The following is a 26,046-nucleotide window of genomic DNA, read 5'->3' as shown; positions in this document are numbered from 1 at the left end:
CCGCCGCGAATCGTTTCCGTACGGAAAATGGCGCCGGCAGGAGATCGACTGCAGGAGGTCGTTCAGCGAGGCGCCGGTTATTTAAGTTATTTGGGGGGGGGTTCGGGAGGGTGGGGGATTTAATTTAAAGGGTCGGGGGTGGGTTTTAGGGGGTTTTAATGTGCCGGTTTTTCGATTTTTCGATTTTTTAACGATTTTTCACGATTTTTCACGATATTTTACCCCCCCAAACGGCAACAATATGATTCCCTCCCCCTCCCAGCCGAAATCGATCGTTAAGACGATCGAGGACACGATTCACATCCCTAATGATTTGAAATCACAGAGCAGTTTTCTACACAGAATCAAACCAATATCAAGGAACCACAGATTATAATACTAGAATAAAAAGGGATTATGAAACACAGAGCAGAATTTCCAAAAACTAGTATCTTATCTGCACTGGAACAGTTGGCTCCTCTCCTGGGCTGTGCACAGGCTGTATTGTTTCTGCTGGCTCACAAGTTAGCTACCTCTAGCCACTGAGTGAGCCACACCCAATCTGGCTATACCTGGACTCTTCTGGATCTGGTCCTCTAGCTAGTAAATTTAAAGATCCTGGAACTGGTCCTCTAGCTAGTAAATGTAAAGGATCCCACAGCACTTATAATCCCAAAATGAAACAGTTTATACCTAGGTCAAGCTGGGTAGGGCAAGACACTTTCTGAAAGTTTACTTGTCCTTTAGCTAGTAAAAGGATCCCACAGCACTTATATCCCAATTTGGAACAGATTATATAACAGTTATACAATTAGAGGGATACTGGGAATTTTTTTCTTTTTTTTTTGTGGCTTTTTGAATCTTACAACAATCTAATATCAAGAAACCAAACAGATTAGTATACAATATAATCAAGAAACCAAACTGATTAGTATACAACACTGGAATAGAAAGGGATTTGAAATCACAGAGCAGTTTTCTACACAGAATCAAACCAATATCAAGGAACCACAGATTATAATACTAGAATAAAAAGGGATTATGAAACACAGAGCAGTATTTCCAAAAACTAGTATCTTATCTGCACTGGAACAGTTGGCTCCTCTCCTGGGCTGTGCACAGGCTGTATTGTTTCTGCTGGCTCACAAGTTAGCTACCTCTAGCCACTGAGTGAGCCACACCCAATCTGGCTATACCTGGACTCTTCTGGATCTGGTCCTCTAGCTAGTAAATTTAAAGATCCTGGAACTGGTCCTCTAGCTAGTAAATGTAAAGGATCCCACAGCACTTATAATCCCAAAATGAAACAGTTTATACCTAGGTCAAGCTGGGTAGGGCAAGACACTTTCTGAAAGTTTACTTGTCCTTTAGCTAGTAAAAGGATCCCACAGCACTTATATCCCAATTTGGATAAATAAATTTCTGTGCTGTCAAATTTGTTAGCTATTCTAATCTCTGTTAGCCTATGCTCATCCATCTGTTCATTTTGGCCAGCTAGACAGTAACATACTTCCACCACTATATTCTTCCCCATCACACATATAATTTCTACCCATAAAGATTCTATTGTGCATTTAGTCGCCTGTAGCATCTTTATTCTGTTGGACTCTATGCCTTCCTGAACATAAAGCACCACCTGACTCCACATCAATTTGATCCGCCCTATCAATTTGTACCCTGGTTTAGCCCTGTCCCATTGATTATTCTCCTTCCATCATTTCTCTGAGATGCCAATTATGTCTAACTCTTCATTCAGTGCTATACATCTCTAATTCTCCCGTCTTACTTTTTAGACTTCTGACATTTGCATAAAGACAGTTCAAAATGTGTTTTTGTTTGTAATAACAATCTGCTTATCACTTGACAGGGGTATTTTGGAATTTTTTTTAACTCAGGTGGTTCTTTACTTATAGGCACATGGGCAATTTTTGCTTTTATTGGAACCTCTCTATCGGGATGCCCTGTTTGTTTAGTATCCTTTGAAGATATTTCCCTCCATACCATGCACTGCCGAGAGACTGCTAACTTTCCCCCTTGTTCAAAAGTTGTTCTATCTCCTTGGTGAAGGTTATTGTCAGCATTCTGGTTTCACCCTGGTTAAGGTGGAGCCCATCATTTTGGATTAGACTTGCCTTCCCCAAAATGTTGCCTAGTTCCTAACAAAACTAAAGCCCTCTTCTCTGCACCATCATCTCATCCACACATCATCTCATCTACTTTTGAGCTGCTGGTAATTGGGGGACTGTGCCTTATTCTCTTCTCCAACTCTAAGGAGGCAGTGAAAGCATCAATAGCGCCTAGGAGTAGCAAAATCCTATATCTGTCATTGATCCTAAACAAGCAGCTAGCATGTTAGTGAGCTTATTAATCGTTACTGCACTCTATAGTAAGGTCTCCAGAGGAGATGCTAAATTAAATAAACACTTTAAGCGGATTAAATTTAGCTCATGTCAGGGGGGGGGGGTGTTAGTAAACTGCTAGCTTGCTGATTTGTTGTACTAATGGTTTATTCTAGGGGGAAACTGTATCCTTAGTCCTGCTTCCATCATACAGAACTCTCCATGCCCCCAAATATGTCCACCATCCCTTGGATCCTCCCCAAAATAAGATACCTCCTTATCCCCCCATCCTTTGGAACCCTACAAAAAGAATTCCCCTTCCCCAAAATAGAAGCCTCTTCTAATCTCTTCCCAGGGATCTTTACAAACTGCCCTATACCTTGGTAATTGCTTATTTCTTGTTACCTCAGAACCCAGTATTGACCTAGCATCACCTAGAAGTGCCTACGACTTTGAACCATGTGTGAATGGGGCTTTGTATTTCGGGGGGGGGGGGGGGCAGGAAGTGAGGGATGTATTTTTGGGAAGGGCCATCGAATTCATGAAGAGGATAATTTTCAAAACCATTTCCATGGACAAAACTGTGATTTTACCTGTTGGAAATGGGCTTTTAGAAACTTGCTTATCGAGGGCATGCACGTTTATCTGAAGATTGAAGAGGCATTCTGGCGAGTGGGGTTGGCTTGTACGCCCTTCTTTTGAATTTTGAAAGGGATGTATGTAATTTTAGGTGATGTAAATGCATGCAGGATCATTTTTCTGGAACAATTTTCAGAGGGAAAATAAGTGCAGGCTTTTACTTTGGAAATTAGTATAAAAAAGTAAAGCACCTGCAGAATACACACAAATGTAATCAACTCTAAAATCGCCTCCAAAATGAAATAGAAAATACCCCATGTGCTGCAAATGAAGACTTTGAACATCAACACAGTCCAGTCTGCATCTCTCTCATAAGCACCATCACCACTTTTCACCAGCAGTAAAATGTCAGCACGATTTGGCTGATATGCCACATAATTTGCGCTGAGAACACCCGTTAATGTTGGTGCAACTTACATCAAGTGCAAGATGCTTTGGGATGAATTTAGGATTAGGAAGGTGCCATATAAATATAACATATATTCACATACAGTACATACTGTACAAAACAAATGACACAATACATAACAGCACAAGCCTCTTACTAAATTTCAACAGAATCACAACACAAAATGGATTTGTGTCACTTGATGAATCATCATCTGGAATCATCATGAAAATGGTCATAGAACCTTGTAGTGGTGTGGGATCATGACAACATTGGAAACATATTATTTTGGTGAAAAACAAAGATGATCCATTTGGATGGCCAACAATTCTCCAAGTACATTAGAGGCCATAATTTGAAGAGTCAGAAATGCACCAGAAGTAGTTTGGAGAAGGTCTGCGATTAAGTAATGCCTGTGGAATTTAAAATCGATGGGTATATCAGGTGCTCTGCTGTGGCATGAAACAAACTAGAAACTACTAAAGTTGCAGGAAAAGAAGATACTGCTTTATTAACTGATAGGGATGTGCAGGAGAAAAAACATTTGTTTTCCTTTTCAGTTAGTTTTTGGGAGGATTTCTTTCCACGAATTTCAGTTCATGGATTGTTTGTTTCATTTTCATTCATGAGATAAAAACAAATCAATTAAAAAAAAAAAAGGCCAATAAATGAAAACGAGTCCTTCCGCCCACCTGAAAACATGGTGGGGCTGGGTTTCCCCCTGGCTCTTACCCAGTCCAGTGGGGATCCGCAGGCTTCAGCATAGGCCTAGGGCAAAGTAGGTAGCTGCAACCTCAGCCTACTCAAGGCCGAAGCTTCGGCCTGACTCAGAGACTAGGTCCTGATATCTGGACCTCAGCCTAGGCTGGAGCCTGGACCCAGGCTGAGGCCCCAACCTCTTGGCCAGGTCGCGGCATCGAGCCTGAGTCCTGGGTCATGGTGTTGGGACTGGGTCCAGGCCTAGGTCCTGGCATTGGGATCCATCTTCGTTGGATACCCAACAGATATGTTTTTGGGTTTTTTTGTTTAAATTTCGGAGGTCTTGGCCTAGACCTCGGCATTGGCCCATGGCTCTGCTGAGATCCTGGCATCGCACTTGGGCCTAGGCCATGGCCCCAGCTTCAGGCCTAGACCTATGCCCGAATCATTAGTTTGAAACAAAACAAATGAATAAGATTCATTTCAGTCCAGAGGGCCACTGATTTGTTTTGGGGCCCCTTGAATGAAATGAATTAGCCTTATTCATCGCGTTTTGCAGGACATTAAACCTTCCCTCTGACATAGAGAGAGATTGCAGTCTCCAGCTATACCTTTGGCCGATGTTCATGTTCAAATTCATCTATTCAATATCCATTCTTCTGAAGCAAATAACATGAATGCATCCTGCCCTAGCCCTGTCCCAAGGAAGGAGGGCTTTGTAATCTGATTGAGGAGAAGTCCATGGGTGTTAATTCAAGGTTCACCACTGCCACTGACCTTTTGTGTGTCGCTTTTTCTTTGCATGCCTCTTCCTTCCAGAACCTATTTGAAAATGAGACATTTGTGTTACTCTGCTAATAAACTTTTCTGTATTTAGTGAAATTGGTTCATTACAGTAACAGTAGTTTTTTTATGGACAAAGACACATCATCAACATTATTATGTTTGTGATGTCACACTAACATTTCAGTGACCCCCATAAAAGAACTGGTTTGACATCTTACAACTTAATAAATTAAACAGAATCAAGCAAAACAAGACAGAATTGTAGTATTATAATTATTATTATTACATGAAAGCATTAAGGCAGTCTAGATAGAGCTAGGCAAGCCCCTTCTGGGTGCACCAAGCTGTCTGGGTTTCAGCACTGTGTTTCAGAATGCACCTCTGGCACGTTGTAATAGCCAGATTAAGCCTGCCCTGCCATATCTCCATGTAATAGTACACAGATCCCTCAACACACTATTATTACATTCAAGATGTTACTTTCCTTGTTGTTGGTAGTCTATAATGCTAATGGCCAGCAAATTTGTCCCTGGTGAATTTGTTTTTCTCCTCTGTCAGACCGAAAGGCATGCCTGCTACATGAAAAAAAAAAAAAGTTTTATTAATGTTCCATAAAATAATTGACACAATCAGAGGAACAGCTATGAAAATTAAATTACTGAGCAGGCTCTGAAGCTCAGCATAATGTGTTCTGCCTAATTCAGTCTTGCTAAGCTGTTAGATTCCCCTTCAGTCTCTCTGTTTGCTTTCTACCTTGCTCCCCTCTCTCTCTCTCTCTCTCTCTCTCCCTCACGCTCTCCTTCACCTGGGGGCATCTGCTGATGAGTCTCTTCTGGAGATTGTTTAATGACTGTTTTACAGCAACTGTCAGCTTTCTAAAGCCTGGTGGCTCTGGGCATCACCAGCCTTTTTATACAATTGGTCTGGCTGTAAATCTGTGACTTAAAAGTACAAGAAAAAGGTTTTATTTGATTTAATGACTGGCTGACAGGAGCCAATTAATCTTCTTACCCTTAAATATTTTACAGGTAGAGGTCACCCTGTGTTTGTTTACGTTGCCTCGTCCCCCAGCTCATCCAATCAGAATGCACAAGGTTGACGTCCACTGGGAAGATGCAGGGTGACTTGGTGTCTCTGAGCGCTCCTGGAGTACCAGCACCTCTGGAATTTTGCTTCAGGTCATATTGGTAGCATTGCACATGGGCCCTGCAAGTAAACCAGGCTTAGCGATGCTGCTTGAGCCTGTTGTAAACATTAAGCCCTACCGCAAAAGCTTCATGGAGTACATATTCAAATTAGCAGTACAATATCAAGGTCCATGGGGGACATTTTACCCACAAACTTACTGCCAGTTTTCAAAGGGAAAAATTCATTTTTGAAAATTGCCTGAAAGGAAAGTACCTGCATAAATCTGCATCTGCTCTGTGTGTGGGTACTTTTCCCAGTTTTACATAATGGCCCAGATTTTAAAAAGCACTTTAATCGATTAAGGCTGGGTTTTACACTTGTAAATGCATTTTACTCGAGTAAGTGGGCTTTTGAAAATTGCTAAGATAGCATGTTACTTTTACGTGTGTTAGCCCTTTGAAAATTACCTCCAACGCGCACATTTTTGGAAATGCAAACTTTACGTATGTCTAAACTCCGCCCCCAAGAACACCTCCCTGTAAAGCAGGCCAGCTTACTTGCATAGTGGCACTGTGTGCTAAGGTTTGCTCGCATGGAAGGTGTGCAATATTCAAAAAGCCACTGAGGCACTGTTATAGCTGTGTAAATGGCTTAGAATATTGCCCTCTGCGTGTCCCATTTCCAAACGTGTCTTTCTTTTTTTTTTCAGAGACTTGGACAGACTCTAGATTGAGTTGGATGTATCAGATCTAGCAACACATTATAAATTAATCCACTAGGAGGACAAAGCAATATGGCGGTAGGTAAAAATAAATAGAGAGTTATTGTTAAGAGACCCTTGGTGGGCACCTTGCCATTTATTTTAAAAGAAAGAGGGGATCTAACATGAAGAGAAGGGCACTGGTGGGATGGAGCACAAGTAAAAACCCCCGTTCAAAGGACACAAAAGTCTTAGCATGGGCGCTAAGAATTATTTTTTTTGACTGACAAATGAGGTGTCTCGTTCTTCCAAGAGAGGGAAAAGAGTTGCAGGGGAAGATGAGGGAGTAGGCAAGAAAGAAAGAAGAAATAGCCAGAGTCAATGAAAAGGACTTAAAGGAATTTAGACCCGCTAAGAGGTCAACATATTTAAAATTATGCAGCGCTGCAAGTCTCCTCCATGCAAAGCTGAGTATCCCCCCCAAGATGAACTGAATCATATCTTTTCTGCATTAGAAAAACAAAATTCCATTGTTTGATTTTCTCCAGATATTTGGCCATTTTTACAGCTTGGGACTTTTGCAGTTCAGATGCTGATGTTTGCATTCTTGAAAAACTGCAGGCAAGGATACGGCAGTAATAAAGTGAAGCCCATTAACAATGGAACACAAATATAAAGAGGCCAATATTTAAAGCAATCCAGCTTTGTAAGTTAGCCGGATAAGACTTATCCGGCTAACTTACCTGGGATATTCAGATGCATAGCAGTGGTGCTGCTGAACATACCGAGATAAGCATATCCGGCCAACTTTAGACTTGCAATGGGTCATGTCTAACTTATCCGGTTAACTTAAGTGGATAAGACTGAATATTGCTACTTATCCGGCTAAGTACCTGATTCACTAAAGGTTTTTTCCCATAGACACAAAATGGGAGAACCACCTTAATGAATCTAGCCCTAAGTTGGCTGGATAGGTACCGTAGCAGCATCCAGTTACTCCACCGAACACCCACTGACTAAACAGCTAACTATTTAGCCAGATAAGTGACGTATCCAACTAAATGGTGTAGCTGGATATTCAGTGGTAGCCACTTAACCAGATAAGTTTGATTTATCCAGCTAAGTAGCATTTGAATATCTACCCCAATGGCATTATTAGATTTGTTTAACAAGTGCTCTTTTGAGATGGGTTAAACTAGTTATTCTTAGAACTAATCAGTTTTCAAAATGCCACTACTGGAGGAGTAGCCTGGTGGTTACAGCATTATGCTAAGAACTAATGGAAGTCAGAGTTCAAATCTCACTATTGTTCCTTGTGACCGTGGGCAAGTCATTTCACCCTCCTTTGCCTGCAGGTCTTAGGTGGGGGGACCTCTGCTGATGGTAGGGAGATCCGTTGAGGTTGCTGGGCTGGAGTAAATGTATTACCGATGAATAGAGAAGCAGGCTGGGTCAGTGGCAGGTGGAGTTCAGGAATGTCCAGGAGGCAGGCAGTGGTCAGTGACAGGCAGTGGTCAGTGGCAGGCAGCATTCAGGACTGTCCAGGAGGCAAGCAGTGGTTAGTGGCAGGTGGTATTCAGGAATGTCCAGGAGGCAGGCCAAGGTCAATACTGGGTATCTGTCCAACAGGAAAGGTGGATGGATAGGCAGGCAGGAAGGCAAAGAGCAAGATAGGTGGGCAGATGAAGAGACAAATAAGAACTGAATTCCTGAAGACAATGACACTGGAACTGAAGATGAAAAACACTGAGAAACTCACACTACTAAGCAGTGGGGAGACCTGTTGCTGAGGCACTGGTGGGTGTCTGCAGAGGCCTTTCATGGGTCAGAGAGCATGGTGTCATCAAGAGGTGCCTCCAAGTCTTTCCTGCCATGATCCCTTTAAAGCAGGTGACATTGGGTGCACAAGCTTCCTAGGAGGAGAGAGTTTCAGCGGTATTGGTGGAGTCATGCAACATCAAGGTATGGCGTCCCGTCAGGCTGGCATCATCCGAGAACAATGGAAGAGGCCCGGCCAGAGGGGTAAGTGCAGTGGCTCACAGGAGGAGCCTGCAAACCACCAAACTCAACATAAAGTTGCTCAGAATTATAATCATTGGTCCACTTTATAATTTGTAAGCTTATTTTCAATTGCATATAAAAATAATTCGATTAAAACAAGAGCAAGGCACTTAGCCTGATTTAGTGTGAATTATCCCATGAAACTTTTGATATATTTTCTTTCTTTCTTTAAATCACCACTGTAAGAAGAATGTCCTCATCCTGATCTTAATAGGTCTTGAAATTCACCCCATATAAAGTATAGAACAACTACATTGAATGAAATATACGTTATTGTTAGAATTACAGTTTGTATGCGTAGATCTTTTAAATATTTCATGAGAATTGGGATGTTCCCAAGAAATGCCAGCAATAGTATTAGCCCATAAGTAACAGTTATTAGATTGATAATGATCAATTGAATACTCATAGATGTTGAAGAAGAAATTGTAAAGTGGTTCTAACAATCTGATCCCGCATATTCAAACTGCTACCGTAAGAAAGGTGGATGTTCAGAAAAAAATATATATATACACATAATTTATCAGCAGCTCTCTTCCTTAGCGGCTTGAGTATTCTATCAAATACTCTTACAAAACAGATTCATTCTATTTTTTTTTTATTTGGTGCTTGAATAAAATTCAATTAATCCTTTACTAGGTAAGATATGTGAAGAAGGTACACGCTAATTTAACAATTTTACTGCTAAATGAAGATGATTCAACAAGACAATTAACATTTTTAAAGCTGTTGCATAAGTGAGGCATAACACGGCCTCGCTGACACTCTGAGATTTATTTTGACTCAGCTGCCATGTCCTGCGTTCCATCAGTCATGGCACAGTCATAAATAATATTACATAGGATGGAAAAAGAAGCAGTTTTTGGTACATGGTCATCAAATTCTTTTTTTGTGAAATAGCCCTAATAAATACTACTGACCGCATACAGATTATATCTGGTAGGGATGCGCATCTGTACTGAGCTGAATATGAAAAATGTGACGAATGCACTGATTTTCTGTTTGGTTTCGGGCAATCAAATAGTTCAGTCCCTGAAAAAATAGGAATCTATTTTTCCTCATTCAGTTCATCTCCTTTAAAGTCCATGGGGGAAACAAAGAAATGCAGATAGAGCAGAGCCAGTTGGGGACAGGATAGGGAAGGAGCAGGACCAATCGTGCTTCAGCACTTTTTCAACCGTCCTATACTTTATCACATTTTTTCTTTAGGTGAAAATAAATCTATAAACACTTTTAGCAGTGACCAGGATGTTCAGTTACTCCTCTTTTGGATCTCAGAGAGGGATGGCAAAACCCAAAGTGAAAGAAAAGTTTAGAAAAATATAATTTACAGGAGAAAGTAAAGTGAGCTGTTTGAGTCACTAACCGACACTGGTGCTTAGCTGTGATTAGGAGTGCTACCAAGTAGCAGGAGAAAATCTGTAATCTCTGTGAGAGAGTTAGCGCGTATCCTCTGGGTAAAAACTATCAGCACAGCAGACACTGTGCCAGTGGCTGCAGGAAAGATACAGACAGATTGTTTCTTGCAGTGGTGTAGTGACTTGGTGGCAATCTCCTGCTTTCTCTGTGTAAAAATCAGTGTGTGACTGTTTACAGATTCTTGAGTGCGAGGCTCCTGCATTGTTTTCCTTATTTTCTTAGCCCCTTAGAAACATCAACAGTACACTCACTGCTCTATGTTTGTGACATCAACGACTGCCTGGTCTGCTCTTTATGACAAACACTGCAAGACTAAATGCCAATACGCACTAGTATCTGTTTTAACATATTCCAGGGTGCCATTGGAATTTTAATAGATTCCATCGTGCCACCGGGATCCAGAGGTAAACATGGCAATGGGAGAGGAAGACAGAGGATTATTCTTCCAGATAGTTCCTTGGGGCAATACAAGTAGTGATCATTAAAATGAGAGGAATATAATCATCAGGAATAGGAGTCCTCTCCATTAAGATCAAGAGAGATTTTTTTAAGGGGGGGGGGGGACACGACCATTTAGAGATACAGGGTTGACTAAGAAGGTGGAAAACAGCTGCCTGCTCCACTCTCCACTATTGGTGTGGTTGAGGGGGGCAAGACAAAGGCAGACTCGGTGGAGGATTGTGGTGCAGAAGCCAAAGCCAGCACAACACTTCTTGTTCCATTCTGACTTGGGCCTGCATCAGGTTTTTGCAGACCTACCTTACTGATTCAGATGAATCAAGCGAGAGATGTGAAGAATTAGGGCATGGTGATATTGAAAATCTTATAACTGCGGAAGGTTTGGAAAACATAATTACACTTAACTAGAGTGATATCTAGAGAGAAGCAGCAAGCAGATAACATAGTCTCAGAAGCAATAAGCATTAAGCAATGCTGCTGGGGGTCAGTCAATATCACCCCCTCACCCTCCCCAGGAACAGCAAGCAGTTAAGAGCATGAGAGAAGCCCCCTGGCCTTTTGCCTCCTGATCCACCCTCATCCCAGGCTCAGCAGCAGCACCTAAGGATTCTTAGTGGGGAACCAGCAAGGCATTAGAGTTGTGAGGGATAATCATCTTGCAAAAGGTAGAGGGAAGGTACTGAGCCATTATTCAGATCCATCATTTGCAAAACCAACATCCATTAGGGTAGCTTTCAGTGAAGAAGGATACTAGACTGGGAACTTAATTCTCCACTCAAAAATAAGCAGGAGCAGAAATGCCACAGCAAAGGGGAAGTCCATTTCCAGAGTTGACACTCTCCTCTCTCAGCCCTGTCTACCAGTGAGGCAGCAGGCCAGCAGCCCCCACATTAGTGACAAGCCACTTTGGACCAGATAGTTGGGATGTGTATTTGTTTAAAACAAAGCTGCAAACAAAGAGGACCAAGCAGAGACTCCTAGGCCAGAGCCTGATCCTGGGCCAAGGCCTGAACCCAGGAGGTTGGGTCCCAATGCCTAGGCCTTGGCCCAGGGTCAGACCCTTGGTCCGCTTCATTATTTGGCACTTGCAAGCCAAATGATGCCATCTGCTGGGGTCGTGGTCTCTGGTTGGGTCACTGTGATGGGCCTCGGTCCAGGTCCCAGCCTAGGCCAAGGCTTCAGCATTGGGACCAGGGACCTGGCCTTTGAGTTGGGTCATGGCATCGGGCCTAGGCCCCAGCATCGGGACCCAACCTCTGGGCCTGGTTTAAGTGTTGGGTCTGGGTCCAGGCCCTGGCCTAGGCCAAGGCCCAGGCATCAGGACCTGGCCTCCAGGTCAGGCCAAAGCTTGGCCTTGCAACCTACTGTGCCTTTGGCCTGTCATTTGTTTGGCTTGGTGGGTGGGAGGGAGGGTCAGGGAGGTCTCGTTTTTGGCCATTTCTTTTGGGGGGGAGGGTTAATTGTTTGATTCATTTTTTTCTCACTAATGAAAACGAATCAAACAATCCACAAACCAAAATTTATGCAAAAAAAACCTCCCAAAAACAAACTGAAAAAAACAATTTTTTTCTCCTGCACATCCCTATCCACAAACTAAAATTTGTGGGAAAAAAACCCTCCTGAAAATGAACCAAAAAGGAAAATGATTTTTTTTCTCCTGAACATCCCTAGCAGATGAGGTGGTGTTTCATATCACTGTCTTGAAGCAGTATCGGAGATGATGACATGGACCATCAAGGAAATGATAGCCATCAATAACCAGCCTCTTCAGGTGTTTGAGATTTAAATGGCCACTGCATATCTTAGCCCCAAATTACAGCATTTAGAAGGCAGATAATTCCTAACCTGTATGCCCAATGCCATACCTAGATGAAGACATAGCTGGCCTAGGTGGAAAAGAGTTGCATCCATTTCAACAGCAACATCTAAAACAGAATCACACTTATGCTTACATCTCCTAGAAGGCACACTGGTAACAGCTATATGAGAGCAGCAGCTCTAATGGAGGGACGCCAACAGGATACCCGCTGCCTCAGCAATAATACGAGAGATGGCAGATAGTGGCTAGGATGGAAACACATGAGCAAAATGGTATGGGCTGGCCAGTAGCCTACCTTTAATCCTATCATGTGATAGGGGCATTTTGGAAAATGGCTGCTGCCAGGTCCAGAACCTATGGGAGTGGAAGAGTAGACAAGTGGTTAGAGCGGTGGACTACCTATCAAGGAAAAACCAAGTTTCAAATCTCACCACTACTCCTTGCGACCTTGGGTAAGTCACTCTACCCTCCATTGCTTCAGGTAAAAACTTAGTACCTGACTCCCTAAGGGTTTTTACCATAGTCACAAAATGGGAGAAAAGCTTTAATGATTCTGGCCCTTAGATTGTGAGTCCCCTGGGGACAGGGAGATACCTAGAGAACTGAATGTAATTCTCTTTCAAGTGTCAAAAGGCGGAATAGAAATCTAAATAAGTAAACCACCAGGGTAAGTTTGGTAAGTCCAGGAGGTCCTGATGAAGGTGAGATAGGGTTGAGAATGAGAAGGATGGCCTTCATGGGGCCATTTTGTGAAAAAGGAGAGAAGTGGAGGGTTAGGGTGGTGCCAGCATTGGGGGTTCTAAATTTAAAATCTTTTTTTGGGAACTTCAGATGCCTCCAGAAGCATGGGGGTGGGGGTGGGTTGCCTTCATAGACAGATCCCAGAGTCTTTGAAGGAGGGGTGTTACTTCCGAATGAATACCCCCTTTAAGGCACAGCAGCCCCACAGGCCAGGCTGCTTTTGCACATTAGTTATGTGGGCAGATAAGCTGCAGTATTTCTTCCAGCAGTATCTTAAAGCTGCGGAAAATATTGAGGGGGTTTACGAAGCTGCAGTATCCCGCAGGGATTTCCCCTCTGGGAAAAATACTACAGTTTAGTAAATGAGCCCCAACGTTAGCTGAATAACTGTAAGTGCATGAAAGTAGTCCTAAAGTTAGCCTTATATACTTATCGGGCCACCTTTAAAATAGGTGTGGAAATTCAACAGCAGAGTAGCATTCCTGAATATCCAAGCAAAGTTAGACAAATAAGTTTATCTGATTAACTTGGCAATCCAGCCAATGACTGAGTATTCTGCCCAAGCTTTCTACCACACTTATTAGCATATGAGCCCTGATAAAAAGCTATAAAGTGAATTTTTAAACCCCCGACACACACATTAATTAGGGGATGCGCGAATATGTCAGGCTTGTGTATGCCGAGTGGATTTTAAGAGCTGCCAAGATATGCACATAGATGCCGCTGCGCACATATCTCGGAACATCTCGAAAAAGGATGGGGAGTGGGCGGGGCGTGGGCATTTTGGTGCTTGAACCAGAAATTTGCGTGTAAAAACGAGATCTGACGGCGCGTCGAGGTCCCATGTCTCGTAACTTTACTTCTGCTATGGATAGTGTGTAAGTTTAAAAAAAAAAAAAACCCTAATTATCCATATCTGAGGGGTGTAAAGGGTCTGCGGTAAGTGGGGTGGTTTACAAACTATCAATCCAGAGGCTGGTTGGAGGACCTAACTGTTAAATGGGCGAACTGGGGAGGAACTGGTAAAACAGGCAATAACGTGTCCCTGTTAGAATTTCCCCACTCACTCAGTAGAAGTGACTTTTGCGCGCGTCCCCTTAAAATTAGGTGCACTTGTGTGTGTGGCCAGGCTATTTTATAATATGTGAGCATACACGCACATATGTTATAAAATAGCCACGTCCCTGGACGCAGGCTGACGACCGCGCGCATATGTGCACCCGCGCACTGCTTTGATAGCTACCGTCTTAGATTTCAATATTTAAAGGATTTGTCTGGCTCAGTTTAGGACTTATCTGGAAAAACCCACATTTTGAATTTCCAACCCTGCCAAATGGGTAAATATTAGCTGGATACTTCATTGCCTGGCTAAAACCTACCCAGGTTTAAAAAAAAAAAAAGGCAACACAGAGGTTTTCAGAGATGGGGGCTCAAATTTAGCCAGGCAGCACTGATATTCATGATATCCTGGTTAAATCTGCAAGTAAGTCTGGTCGCAGTGAAGGGCAGGTATAACGTTAGCTGGACTTAGCCGGTCTCATTTCCTGCTGAATATCCTGGACAAAGTACACTGGATAAACTTGCCCGGCTAACTTTCTGCTGCCTGTGCTTCTGTAGATTTCCCTCTTACGTGTGGAAAATTGCAACCTCTGCATGAAATGCAGTGCACTTTAGAGCATTGGCATCTTGGTTTTCTATAAGTTCACTGTGTCTGTGTGTATTAGGGATGCTCATTTGCTTTTATTCATTTTCGTTTTTTAGTGTGCACTAATTTTTTTAGTACAAAAAAACCTGAACCAAATAAAAAACTAAACCAAAAAAGAAAACAATTTTTTTTCTGGCTGCACATCTCCCTGTTCCCCCTACCTCCAATAACTTTTAAACTATACGTCCAATTTCATTCAGACTTCTGCTACTGACAGTGCAGTGCCCAGTGGTCCCAGCTCACACTTTGCATGTGCTGATGACGCACCTGATATTGAATTCCTCTTTTCTTTATTTCCTACAGGGAAGCAGGCCAGTTCAATCTCAGGGAGGTCAGAGCTCGTTCTATCATTTCATTTTTTTTTTTAATTACCCTGCTATTGGTTGACAGTAAGCATTTTTAAAGTTGCCTTGCAATTGGTTAGTGCCTCTGATCAGCAACTGACTCAAGGTCTTCCCTAGTTTCCTACAGGGAAGGAAACATCTGTAATATTTAATGAGATATTCATTAGTGAGTCGCATAACAAATGTCATAACAATGTGTGCATTTCTGTTCAAAGGAAGGGAACAGTCCCTGTAGACATGAAGGGAATGGGGTTACTCCTGCCAGAAGCTGAAAGTGTTTACTTCTTCCTCAAGAAAAGTGCCTAAAAATGTCACCTAGTTTCTTTTCGCTTTTATAAGTTAGTATTTACTAAGGATCAGTAGGCAAAATATTTTCATTTCAGTTCATTTCATTGGTTTTCGGCCCAGTTGTTAGAAATTTTTCTTTTTTTGTTTTCCAGCAAATATTGCGCACTGTTTGCTGTGTACTAACTGAAATAGTGCATGGTATTTGTCACAATGAGAAATCTGAAATTGTTCATCTTTTTTGGGGGGGAGGGGCAAATTTTCAATTTGTCGTGCATTTAACAAAACAAAATGAAACCAAAACGGCCTTGTTTGCTTTGCAATGAATATTCATGTTAAGCAACTGAATTTAGGGTGATTATTGACTTGTGAAGTCAAGGGGCCGCAAATATGTTTATAACGTTTAGATCTTCAGGCCACCGTCAACTTTGGGAAGGAGGGCAGTGTCCATGAAAAGCTGTTTATCAGCTGCCAAGTGCATGAACTGGTATTACAGATTCTCCAGGTTAACATGAAAAGGTACTCAGCATTCAGTGCAGCTTGCCACTAAGGAGTGGAGCAATTGGTTCAAGAACCAACAAGAGAGGGAGCTATTTTAGATTTTATTCTTAGTGGAACACAGTATTTGGTGAGAGAGGTAACGGTGGTGGGGCCACTTGGCAACAGTGATCTTAACATGATCAGATTTAAACTAATAACTGGAAGGGGGACAGTAAGTAAATCTACAGCTCTAACACTAAATTTTCAAAAGGGAAAATTTGATAAAATGAGAAAAATAGAAAAAAAACTGAAAGGTGCAGCTGCAAAGATTAAACGTGTATATCAGGTGAGGACATTATTTAAAAATGCAATCTTAGAAGTGCAGTCCAGATGTATTCCACGCATTAAGAATGGTAGAAAGAAGGCAAAACGATAACCGTCATGGTTAAAAAGTGAGGTGAAAGAGGCTGTTTTAGCCAAAAAAATATCCTTCAAAAATTGAAAGAAGGATCCATCTGAAGAAAATCGGAAAAAAAGCATAAGCATTGTCAAGTTAAGTGTAAAACATTGATAAGGCAGGCTAAGATAGAATTTGAAATGAAGTTGGCCTTAGAGTCAAAATCTCATAATAAAAACTTTTTAAAATATAACTGAAACAAGAAACCTGTGAGGGAGTCGGTTGCACCGTTAAATGACCAAGGGGTTAAAGGGGCTCTTAGGCAAGATAAGTCCATTGCAGAAAGACTAAATTAATTCTTTGCTTCTGTGTTTACTAATGAGGATATTGGGGAGATACCGGTTCTGGAGATTGTGTTCAAAAGTGAAGAGTCAGATGAATCAAATCACTGTGGACCTGGAAGATGTAGAAGGCCAGATTGACAAACTAAAGAGTAGCAAATCACCTAGATGGATGGTATGCATCCCAGGGTTCTGAAGGAACTCAAAAATGAAATTCCAGATCTATTAGTTAATATTTGTAACCCATCATTAAAATCAGTCATTGTACCTGAAGACTGGAGGGTGGCCAATGTAACCCCAATATCTAAAAAGGGCTCCAAGGGCGATCCAGGAAACTATAGACCAGTGAGCCTGACTTCAGTGCTGGGAAAAATAGTAAAAATTATTCTAAAGATCAAAATCACAGAGCATATAAAAAGACATGGTTTAATAGATCACAGTCAGCATGGACTTACTCAATGAAGTCTTGCCTCACAAATTTGCTTCATTTTTTGAAGGGGTTAATAAACATGTGGATAAAGGTGAACCAGTAGATATAGTGTATTTGGATTTTCAGAAGGCATTTGACAAAGTCCCTCATGAGAGATACTTTGTCAAATGCCATGTGCACACATAGGAACCGCATGCACATAGACGCGCGTGCAGTCCTTCTAAAATCGACCCCTTTGGCAATTGTTCCTGGCATCAGTAGCATGGGATCTACTTAGTGTTTGGGTACTTGCCAGGTTCTTATGGCCTGGATTGGCCACTGTTGGAAACAGGATGCTGGGCTTAATGGACCCTTGGTCTGACCCTGTAAGGCAATTTCTTATGTTCTTATGTTCTAGTAGATTTTCAGAGGTTTCATGTGTAAAAACAGCATCTGCATGTGTAAGGAGCATGTACTTGTAAATAATTATCAAGAATATGTGAATGTTTTCCAATTTGTGCATACATTTTACCAGTGGAAACAAGGACTGGGATTCCAGGGAGGTTCAGAAGTTCAAGCGGTAGGTGCTATTTTGAAAGAGATGTGTAATCGTATACACAACCAAACATATGCATGCACTGTTACAGCTGCTTATTGACTGGTGCAAGTGACATCAGACTTGACTGTTGCTTGCAGCTTTGGCCTGGGAGGTCTGGGAGAATTGATGGGGTGCAGGGTGAAGTGCTAGAGGGTCTGGTGAACCAGAAATTGACTGGGTGAACTGGTGGAGGTCTCAGAGAATTGACAATTTCAAGTATGCACACTTGGAACAAGACAGGAGCAAGCAACACAGTGACAATCTAGCACAAACAGCGACCCGAATTCCAAGGCAAGGAAGTTCAAGCAATGACTTCCTTATAATGGGGGATCAATCAGGGCGCGCTGCTGAGCTAGGACCCGCCCTTGGCCCTATAAGAGGCCGGGCGGTCTGCGCTGGCGCGTAGGGGCGTGGCCTGGTGCGCAGTGGAAAGCCCAGCGACTGCCGCCGCGGGACGCCGGAGCCTGGAAGCACTAGCAGCAGCCACTAGGGAGGCTGACCCAGGACCTGCCGTGGAACCATGAAGATGAGCAGGCCCGTGCGTGGGCCGGCCACAGACGGGATGCGTAACAGCAGGAGTGATACCCATATATATATTTATGTACCGTCACATTTATTCACATAGGCTTATTTATTTACTCTGCTATACTATTACATTAATTGGATGAAATGTAAATATTGCATTGTTCAACCTCTCCCCTCTTCCAGTTCCAAGTTAATTTTCCCTGTTTTATTGTAACTTTCTCACACCCTGTAATTGATTCACTGTATTTAAAGTTCACAGTTTTATTGGGAATATTGTTTATTACGTTACGCTATGCTTTAAACACATTGTTATTTGTAAACCGGGTTGATGTGATGCCTGTCATGAAACTCGGTATAACAAAAATAATAAATAAATAAATAAACAAATAAATAAATATATTGAGAGAGATACAGTATAGTTATGTAGCTATATAGAAAGAGTGCGTGATCTCAATATACAGTACATAAAGGCATAGACAGATAGATATATTGGTAGAAATAAATGTTGATATCAATATGGATATAACTTGCAATCCCATTGAGTGAGTTCAGGTCACATGACCTTGCATATCTTATTGCAATGGCACCAATAAGAATTTATAGACCATTTCATATGTTCTTAATTTACGGACTGGTACATGGCACAGTCCTTCTTTCCTCCTCTATTGCCTTCCTGTGTTTCTCTTTCTTAACATGCTGAAATTTAAAATCTGCAACTTTCTGCCACTGCTGTGGGCTGCAGAAGGCAATAGAAAAGCACGGCACTATCCTGCCAACACTGTCACGGTCATGTGTTGGAGATCATGATGAACCATGAAAGAGGAACAAAGCACTAGGGGTGGGCATTCGTTTATAAACCAAATGAAAAAAAATGCAATGAACAAAATGAACACTACTCTTGCACTCAAATTTCAGGTGTCACATTTACTTTTGTTCTGGAAAGTCAACCCAAAAAATGACAGCCACCAAAATATTAACATTTATCCCCCTTTCACACGCACACCAGGCCTTCCACATAAGCTGCCAGCCCCGCCAGCAAAATCTTTTCTCTTTCTGGGGCCTGCCCCACCTTGCTAAGAAGTAAGGGGTAGCCGTGATCCCTTGCAGTTTCTGCCCTGCTGGGTCCAGGCTTCAAAATGGTGCCGGCTAGCCCATATACATATGGCAGCGCCACAGACTGGCGCTGGCCCTACGGCCTGCCGGTGCCATTTTGGAACCAGGATCCGACTGAGAAAGAGCGAGTGGATAATGCTCCTGGTCCTTTTCATGCAAGCCCAGGAAGGGGTAAGATCCCGCTGATGATGCAGTAGGGGATTATGGGGAAGGAGCAAGGGAGGTTCATTGTTTTGTTTTTTTTCACCAGAAGAGATGAGAGCAGTTTGCAGTTTCAACTTGTTTTTTTTAAAACTGAATGGTTATTTTGGTCCTATAAATGAAGAAACTGAAATAAACATCAAATGAACCAAAATGCGTTAATAAAAACTACCCAGAATGAAAAACGAACCAAAATAATTTTCTCTGCACACCCTTGATACCTACCGCATCGCCACCACTTTATTCTTCTCTCCCTCTCAACCTCTCAATCTGGAAAATTAATCTTTAATCCGGTTTATTTATTATTTGAAAACGGATACCTGCAGCCTTGATCGCCCACCTTAATTTATCAGCCTGTTTGCTTTATTTGTTTTATTTGAGTCAAACTTAGCTCAGGTCTACCTGTCAAAAAGACACTTTAGGCAAGTTAAAACCGCAGCGCAGGGAGGAAGCAGAAATGAACAAACCAAAGAAACTTAATAAGTAAAACAACGCAGCCATCCAAAGCGGAAAATAAATCCAGTTCCTTCCCATTCTATTTATTGCTGTTTTCTAACCTTTATAAACTATATAGCTTGTATGCGTCTCTAGGTCTGTCCAGAGCCACGTTTTGTTTTTTTCTCACAATGCTGTAAGTAAATTAAAACCTTTGATAAATTATAAAAGCATGACATTTCAAAATGTGAAGGTCACTGGAAAGCAAAAACGGATAGAAACACTTTAGATTAAACATGGTTCCTTGGACTCTCTGAATAACCTCCAGTGAGTGACACTACCCTAAAGCCGCAGCTTCACGTATTTTAATATCATCGGATGTCATGTCTGAACCGCCCGCCATAATGCGGACACTCACGAACACTATACAGATGAGCTAGCTAACATGCGAATGTTAAATCAGATGATCGACGAGACCGAGTCAAGGTTTGACACGCACTGGATTCAAAGAGGGAAAAAAAAGTGAGCAAAACTATTTTTATTATCTCATCTGCGTGGCGACGTCTGTGAGTAGTTACCACCTCACCCAGGTCCACAAGGAAAGGCCAATCCAGTCCTGGCTTTGTCCCATTGCATGCATGTCAGAATTGTCCTACTTTTCTTACAGGAAAATCAGAATTACAACTGGGGGAAAACCAGGCATGGATCAGCTTCCCCTAGCTGACCTAAGAGAGGCAGCAACCATATCTGTGTGTTTGAAAATCCATCTTTGCATTTGGCATGCCTGCAGGAGTGTGACTTCCATGTTGCAATGTCACGTGATGCTGTGTTGAACAGGTTAATATCCATAATATAATCTGTTGCACATCATTGCGAAATGCATAGATAGGAAGAGGTAAATTTATGTTGCAAAGTATTAAAATGGAATGGAAGGTACTGTGAGTGGCTAATGCTTTTCGGATCAATTTCTAATCCTTTTGCTGGTACCTGCTACAAATACGTAAAACGTGCAGTGCTGCCCCCAGAGAGTCGGTGCATATACACTACAGTGCCATGCAGCAGTGCATCAGGTGTCTGTGGATTCCAGTTGTAGATCCAAGTCAATGGCACTGCCGACTGGCTGCTGTGACTACCATTTCACATTTTGCTGCATGTAAACTCTTTATGTTGATAGATGTATAGAAAGAAAGCTAAACAAGATTTTTATTCCCTGGCACAGTCTTATTTGCTGCTCGAAATGTACGTACGGCCAACAGTTAAATATTCATGGCTCATTGCTATGCAGGGTGCAGTTGTGCACCTACCAGGAACCTGAAATCATGTGCGGTGTGACTCCATCATATATGCAACACAGATTATGGGCCATGCAAAGAAAAGAAAAAAGATGTGTGACATCAAAGTTTAAAGCACACCCTAAAGTCACTTCACTGCCTTTTCATAATTCATTGCTAAATTCTAAAAATAATTATTTTTTTCTGCCAATATATGTGGTTATATGTACATCAATTTAAAAAAAATTCTTTAAAGAAAGGAATGGCTTAGTGTAGGCTGTTGCATTCCTGAGGGAATTCCTCTAGTTACTGAATGTGAAGCCCTCAAAGGTAGACACTACAGCAGTACAAACGTCTTTGAAGACTGCTCCCACTGACAGAGGCACGTCTGAAGGTGACTTCCCCGAATGGCAGGGCTCTTTAAAGCTGCATTTCTTCTTTCTGTCCTGAAAGCATCATGAGCCTCTCTCTATCTTTCTGCTACTGCCAAATCTTTCAAAAAAATAAAAAATAAAATAAAAAGAGTAACCTCGCATTAAGTACATTTAGAAGGTCCTTCTTCTCCTTATTTGGAAGGTATTTTATCTTATTTTCACAGTAAGAATGTGGGTTTCCCATGAACTACCTCTTGATAATAGCACAAACTCGTATTCACACAGTGACAGAGTAACATAGTAAATGATAGCAGACAATGAACCATCTGTCCAGCCAGTCTGCCCGATTGAGATTCTTTCTCTCTGGTGGCTCTTGATCACCCAGGTTAGACAAGCACACATAATTTCATATCCAAACACCAGCCACTCCTCCATGTCCCAACACCAGCCACCACTCCCCTGTATCTACTACCCAACCCCCCCTCCTCCCTCCAATGCTCCCCTCACCACCACCACTGCCCCCCACCCTCTATTTCAAGGATGCCCAAACCCTGCCACTGTGTCGCCTCTACCGACAGGCTACTCCAGGCCTTCTCATCTTCCTCTTTGATTCTCATAAAGGCCAAACCAAAATCCAACACCCTGTTACAAAGGAAGGACATGCGCCTTCGACAATAAAAATAGGTATGGGATATGTGGAGTTACAGGCCAAGAGAAAGATGGGAAGAGGGAAAGAATGACCAAGAGAGAGAGAGAGGAGAAGGCAACAGAGCCGAATTACCAACACATACTAGAGCATAAAAAAAAAATAAATTCAGAATTTATTTACATATACTTCAAAATATGTAAGCAACAATTAGGCAGATTTTCAAAAGATCTAGGCACCTTACTTTAAAAGAACATTGAATTTATACCCTATCTGAGCACCTAAATTTAGGCCCATAAATTCACAAGTTGCCTAAATTTAGGTACCATAAAAGTGGGTGGAGCAGGGAGGGGTCCAGGTTCGGGGAGTGAAGTTGGGTACACAGTGAACATTTTCTAGTGCTGGTTGCCCAATTTAGGGTCCTAAAGTTAGGAGAATCAATGGCAAACCTAAATGTTGGCACCCTTAGTTTTAGGTCCTAGAATTTCATTTAGAATCCTATATGGAGCCCAAACTTAAGACACCTAAAGTAGCTGAATATAGTTTCCTAAATAAGGCACCTTACTTAGATACATAAGCTAGACTATGAGCGTCCTTTAATATCCATCTCAGTCCTGTCACGAATGGAAAGGAAGGACCATCCCACAAATTCTTAGCCATTTCTGAGATTGGGCACAAATGTTCCACTGCATGTTTTTCATGTCCTGTGTGGTTTTAGATGGTTCCCACAGTCTGCAAGGCAGGTGTCACAGTGGAAACAAGGCAGCAGAGAATAAAGGGGGGGGGGGGGAACGGGGACTGGAAGGGATTGTTTAAAGGCAGCCTCTTCTCACAAAAGTTTGAATGCACGACATCAACTGTTCTGCTTCTGATCTGGAGCCCTTAGTCTGTCTAATGACCACAGTAGGTCTTTGAGTCTTCCACAATGTACAAGTGTCTGAGCATCTATGGCTTATTTCGGCTCATTACTTCTTGAATTTCTTGAGCTTAAATGCACATGTAGCTTACAAGTTCTTATAGATTGTTGCATAATGCCCATCCTCCTCCAGCACTTCATGGTGCTCAGAATACATGTACTGAGGCTTGCACTAAGTACATTTGAAAGACTGAGATTATATCCAGCTTATCCTGGCTTCTGAGTGAGGTTCATTCTTGTTATGGTGTCACAAAAAATACCCAGCTGAAGACATTACCCCAGGAATATGTTCAGATGACATTGCCAAGTCAGGGGCGTCACATTCATTTCAGGAATCCCTGTAAAAGATATGATGGGATTAGGCCAGACACAGAGAACATCTGAGCATAGTCCTTGGAATAATGCCCAATAGCTTCTGCTCCATTGGTGCCAAAATTCAAGATGGCTCTGATCAACCTGAGGCATTCCTTTGCCCCTCACCTGCAGAACAAAGAGGCATGGACCAGCCAGTGCTATTTTGAATTTGGCTGCTGGCAGGGCAAGAATAATTGGGCATCACTCCTGCTTCTGAAGACCTCATATTGCCCAAGTTTAAGCGAAGGGTTCTGGGAGCCTGATATCAGTAGTAGTAGTAGGTCAGCTGATACCATTTTGGATTTTGGTGCAGGTAAGCCAAGGGCGCCCATGGTTCTCTCCAGCCCCTTTTAGCTTCACCTGCTGACATGAAGTAGCCTAGGCAGGGTATGCTGGTGGAGGAATAGCTATGGAAGGGGGACTCTGTTCCTAAAGGGGGGGAACATACTCTTGTTGGGGGAGGGCTTGAATTTACTATTGCCAGGAGGGTGGATGATATGTGCTAATTCTTACCATTACCACACACACACAAAACTCTGGGTTCATCCCTCTTTAGCAAATTGGGAATTTAACACGGGGTTTTCATGTAGATAACACCCACAGTAAAATTGACCAATAATATTCATTATCTATTGATTTTTCTGTGGATTTCATATTGGTTCCTCTATGATCATTTCTATTTTTTTTTTTTTCAATATTCATACTTTCTAACTGTTTCATTCCTGTTTCTTGTAAAGCCGTGGGTAGTTTGTAAACCCCGGCAGATTATCCGTTCTATGTAAACCGGATTGATTTGTATCTCATACAGGAATTTCGGTATATAAACATTAAAAATAAATAAATACTTAAGAATACAAAGATTTTGGGTTAACCAAATATAATACATTTTTCCACTTACGTTAGCCTTCAGAATTTCTCCACAGTGCAAAAGGTAGACTGATTAAGTCAAAAAGATTTTTGCAAACCCCCAAAGGGAAAACCACATGGCTCACTTCTGAAGTATTGCCAGCAAAAGCTGAGAAATTGCACCCACTCTCTATCATTATAATGTAGCTGTTTGCAGATCCTCAGCGGGTCATCATATTTACACTTGTTAACCATGTAAGAAACACAACTAGGAACCCCTAATTACTTCAAGCAATTTTACTGTGCATTTCCATTACCTGGAAAGCACATAGAGAAGGATCAGGAAATAGTGCTATGATGCCCATTCTCTTGGTATGGTTCCATAGAAATAGTTTTTCTCATTATAATAAAACATGTGTGTCAATTTAACAATTCTGCCCTCTGCTGCCACCAACTACATACTCAGTTTTTATAATCTCCCTTTGGAAAATAGCGAACAATAGGGTTTCTCAAATATTAATTGCTGTAAAAGGAAGAATTAAGGCTGTCAAAAAACTATTCTGCACAGCTTAAATATAAATATTTGGGGCAAAGAGAAGGCAGTGCTACCATACACTCCTGTGTTTTATACTCTTTTGGTTTTATTCACCTCCAGGAGACCTCTGCTCTGAAGATATTTACTTCTCCTAAGAACGGGCCTCACTTTTGCCATGGGAGGCCCGTCTCATGGCAAAAGGGAGGCCATCAACTGTTCTGCATGGGAGACATTTTGTGAGAGTTATGTTTTCCCTCCCATTCAGGCCGATACAGAACAGTGCGCTCAGCTGAATGCACCATTTAGCCCCCGTTTGGCCGCGGGTTTTAGATGCACTATTATTACTCCTTATACTGTAAGGGGTAATAGGGCATGGAAAACACGCGTCCAACCCCCCCCCCCCCCTGAAACTAATAGCACTTATCACATGCAAATGCATGTTGATGAGCCTATTAGTTATTCCTTCAGAATACTGAAAATAAAATGTGCGCCAAGCCGTATATTTTACTCTCAGAAATCAATGCCTGGCCAAGGGCAGGTGTTAACTTGAAAGCAATGGGAAAAGTGTACAGAAAAGCAGAAAAAACTGCTTTTCTGTACACCCTACAACTTAATATCATAGCAATATTAAGTCGGAGGCACCAAAAATACAAAAAAAAAGATCTGCCCGCCGGTTGGCGGGTTTGAAAATGGACACTCAATTTTTCCATGATCTGTTTTCCGAACCCATGGCTGTCAGCGGGTTCGAAAACCGATGCCTGTAAAATTAAGCATTGGTTGTCGGACCTGCCGACAGCTGCCGCTTCCGCTAATAAGCAGGCACTAGGGATGTGCTAGTGTCCCTAGCACCTCCTTATTAACGCGTGGCCTAATTTGAATACAAAATCGTGCGCCCAGGAGAGGTGCCTGGGCGCGCGTCAGGAGAGCCGGCGCTCAACTCGGAGCGCCGGCTCTCCCGCATGTTTTATTTAATTTGCCTGAGTGAAAATCATAGGAGTCAGTTGGCGCCTGCCCTTTTAATCTTTCTCATGCCATTCATGAGAAAAATGTTCATGCAAAATGTTGTACCACACCACATTGAAACTAGCTACTTTTGAAACCATATATTGTAAAT

This window comes from Rhinatrema bivittatum, chromosome 3 (assembly GCF_901001135.1).
Source record: "Rhinatrema bivittatum chromosome 3, aRhiBiv1.1, whole genome shotgun sequence".
In the NCBI taxonomy this organism is placed as follows: domain Eukaryota; kingdom Metazoa; phylum Chordata; class Amphibia; order Gymnophiona; family Rhinatrematidae; genus Rhinatrema; species Rhinatrema bivittatum.
Note: the sequence above shows the minus strand (reverse complement) of the source record.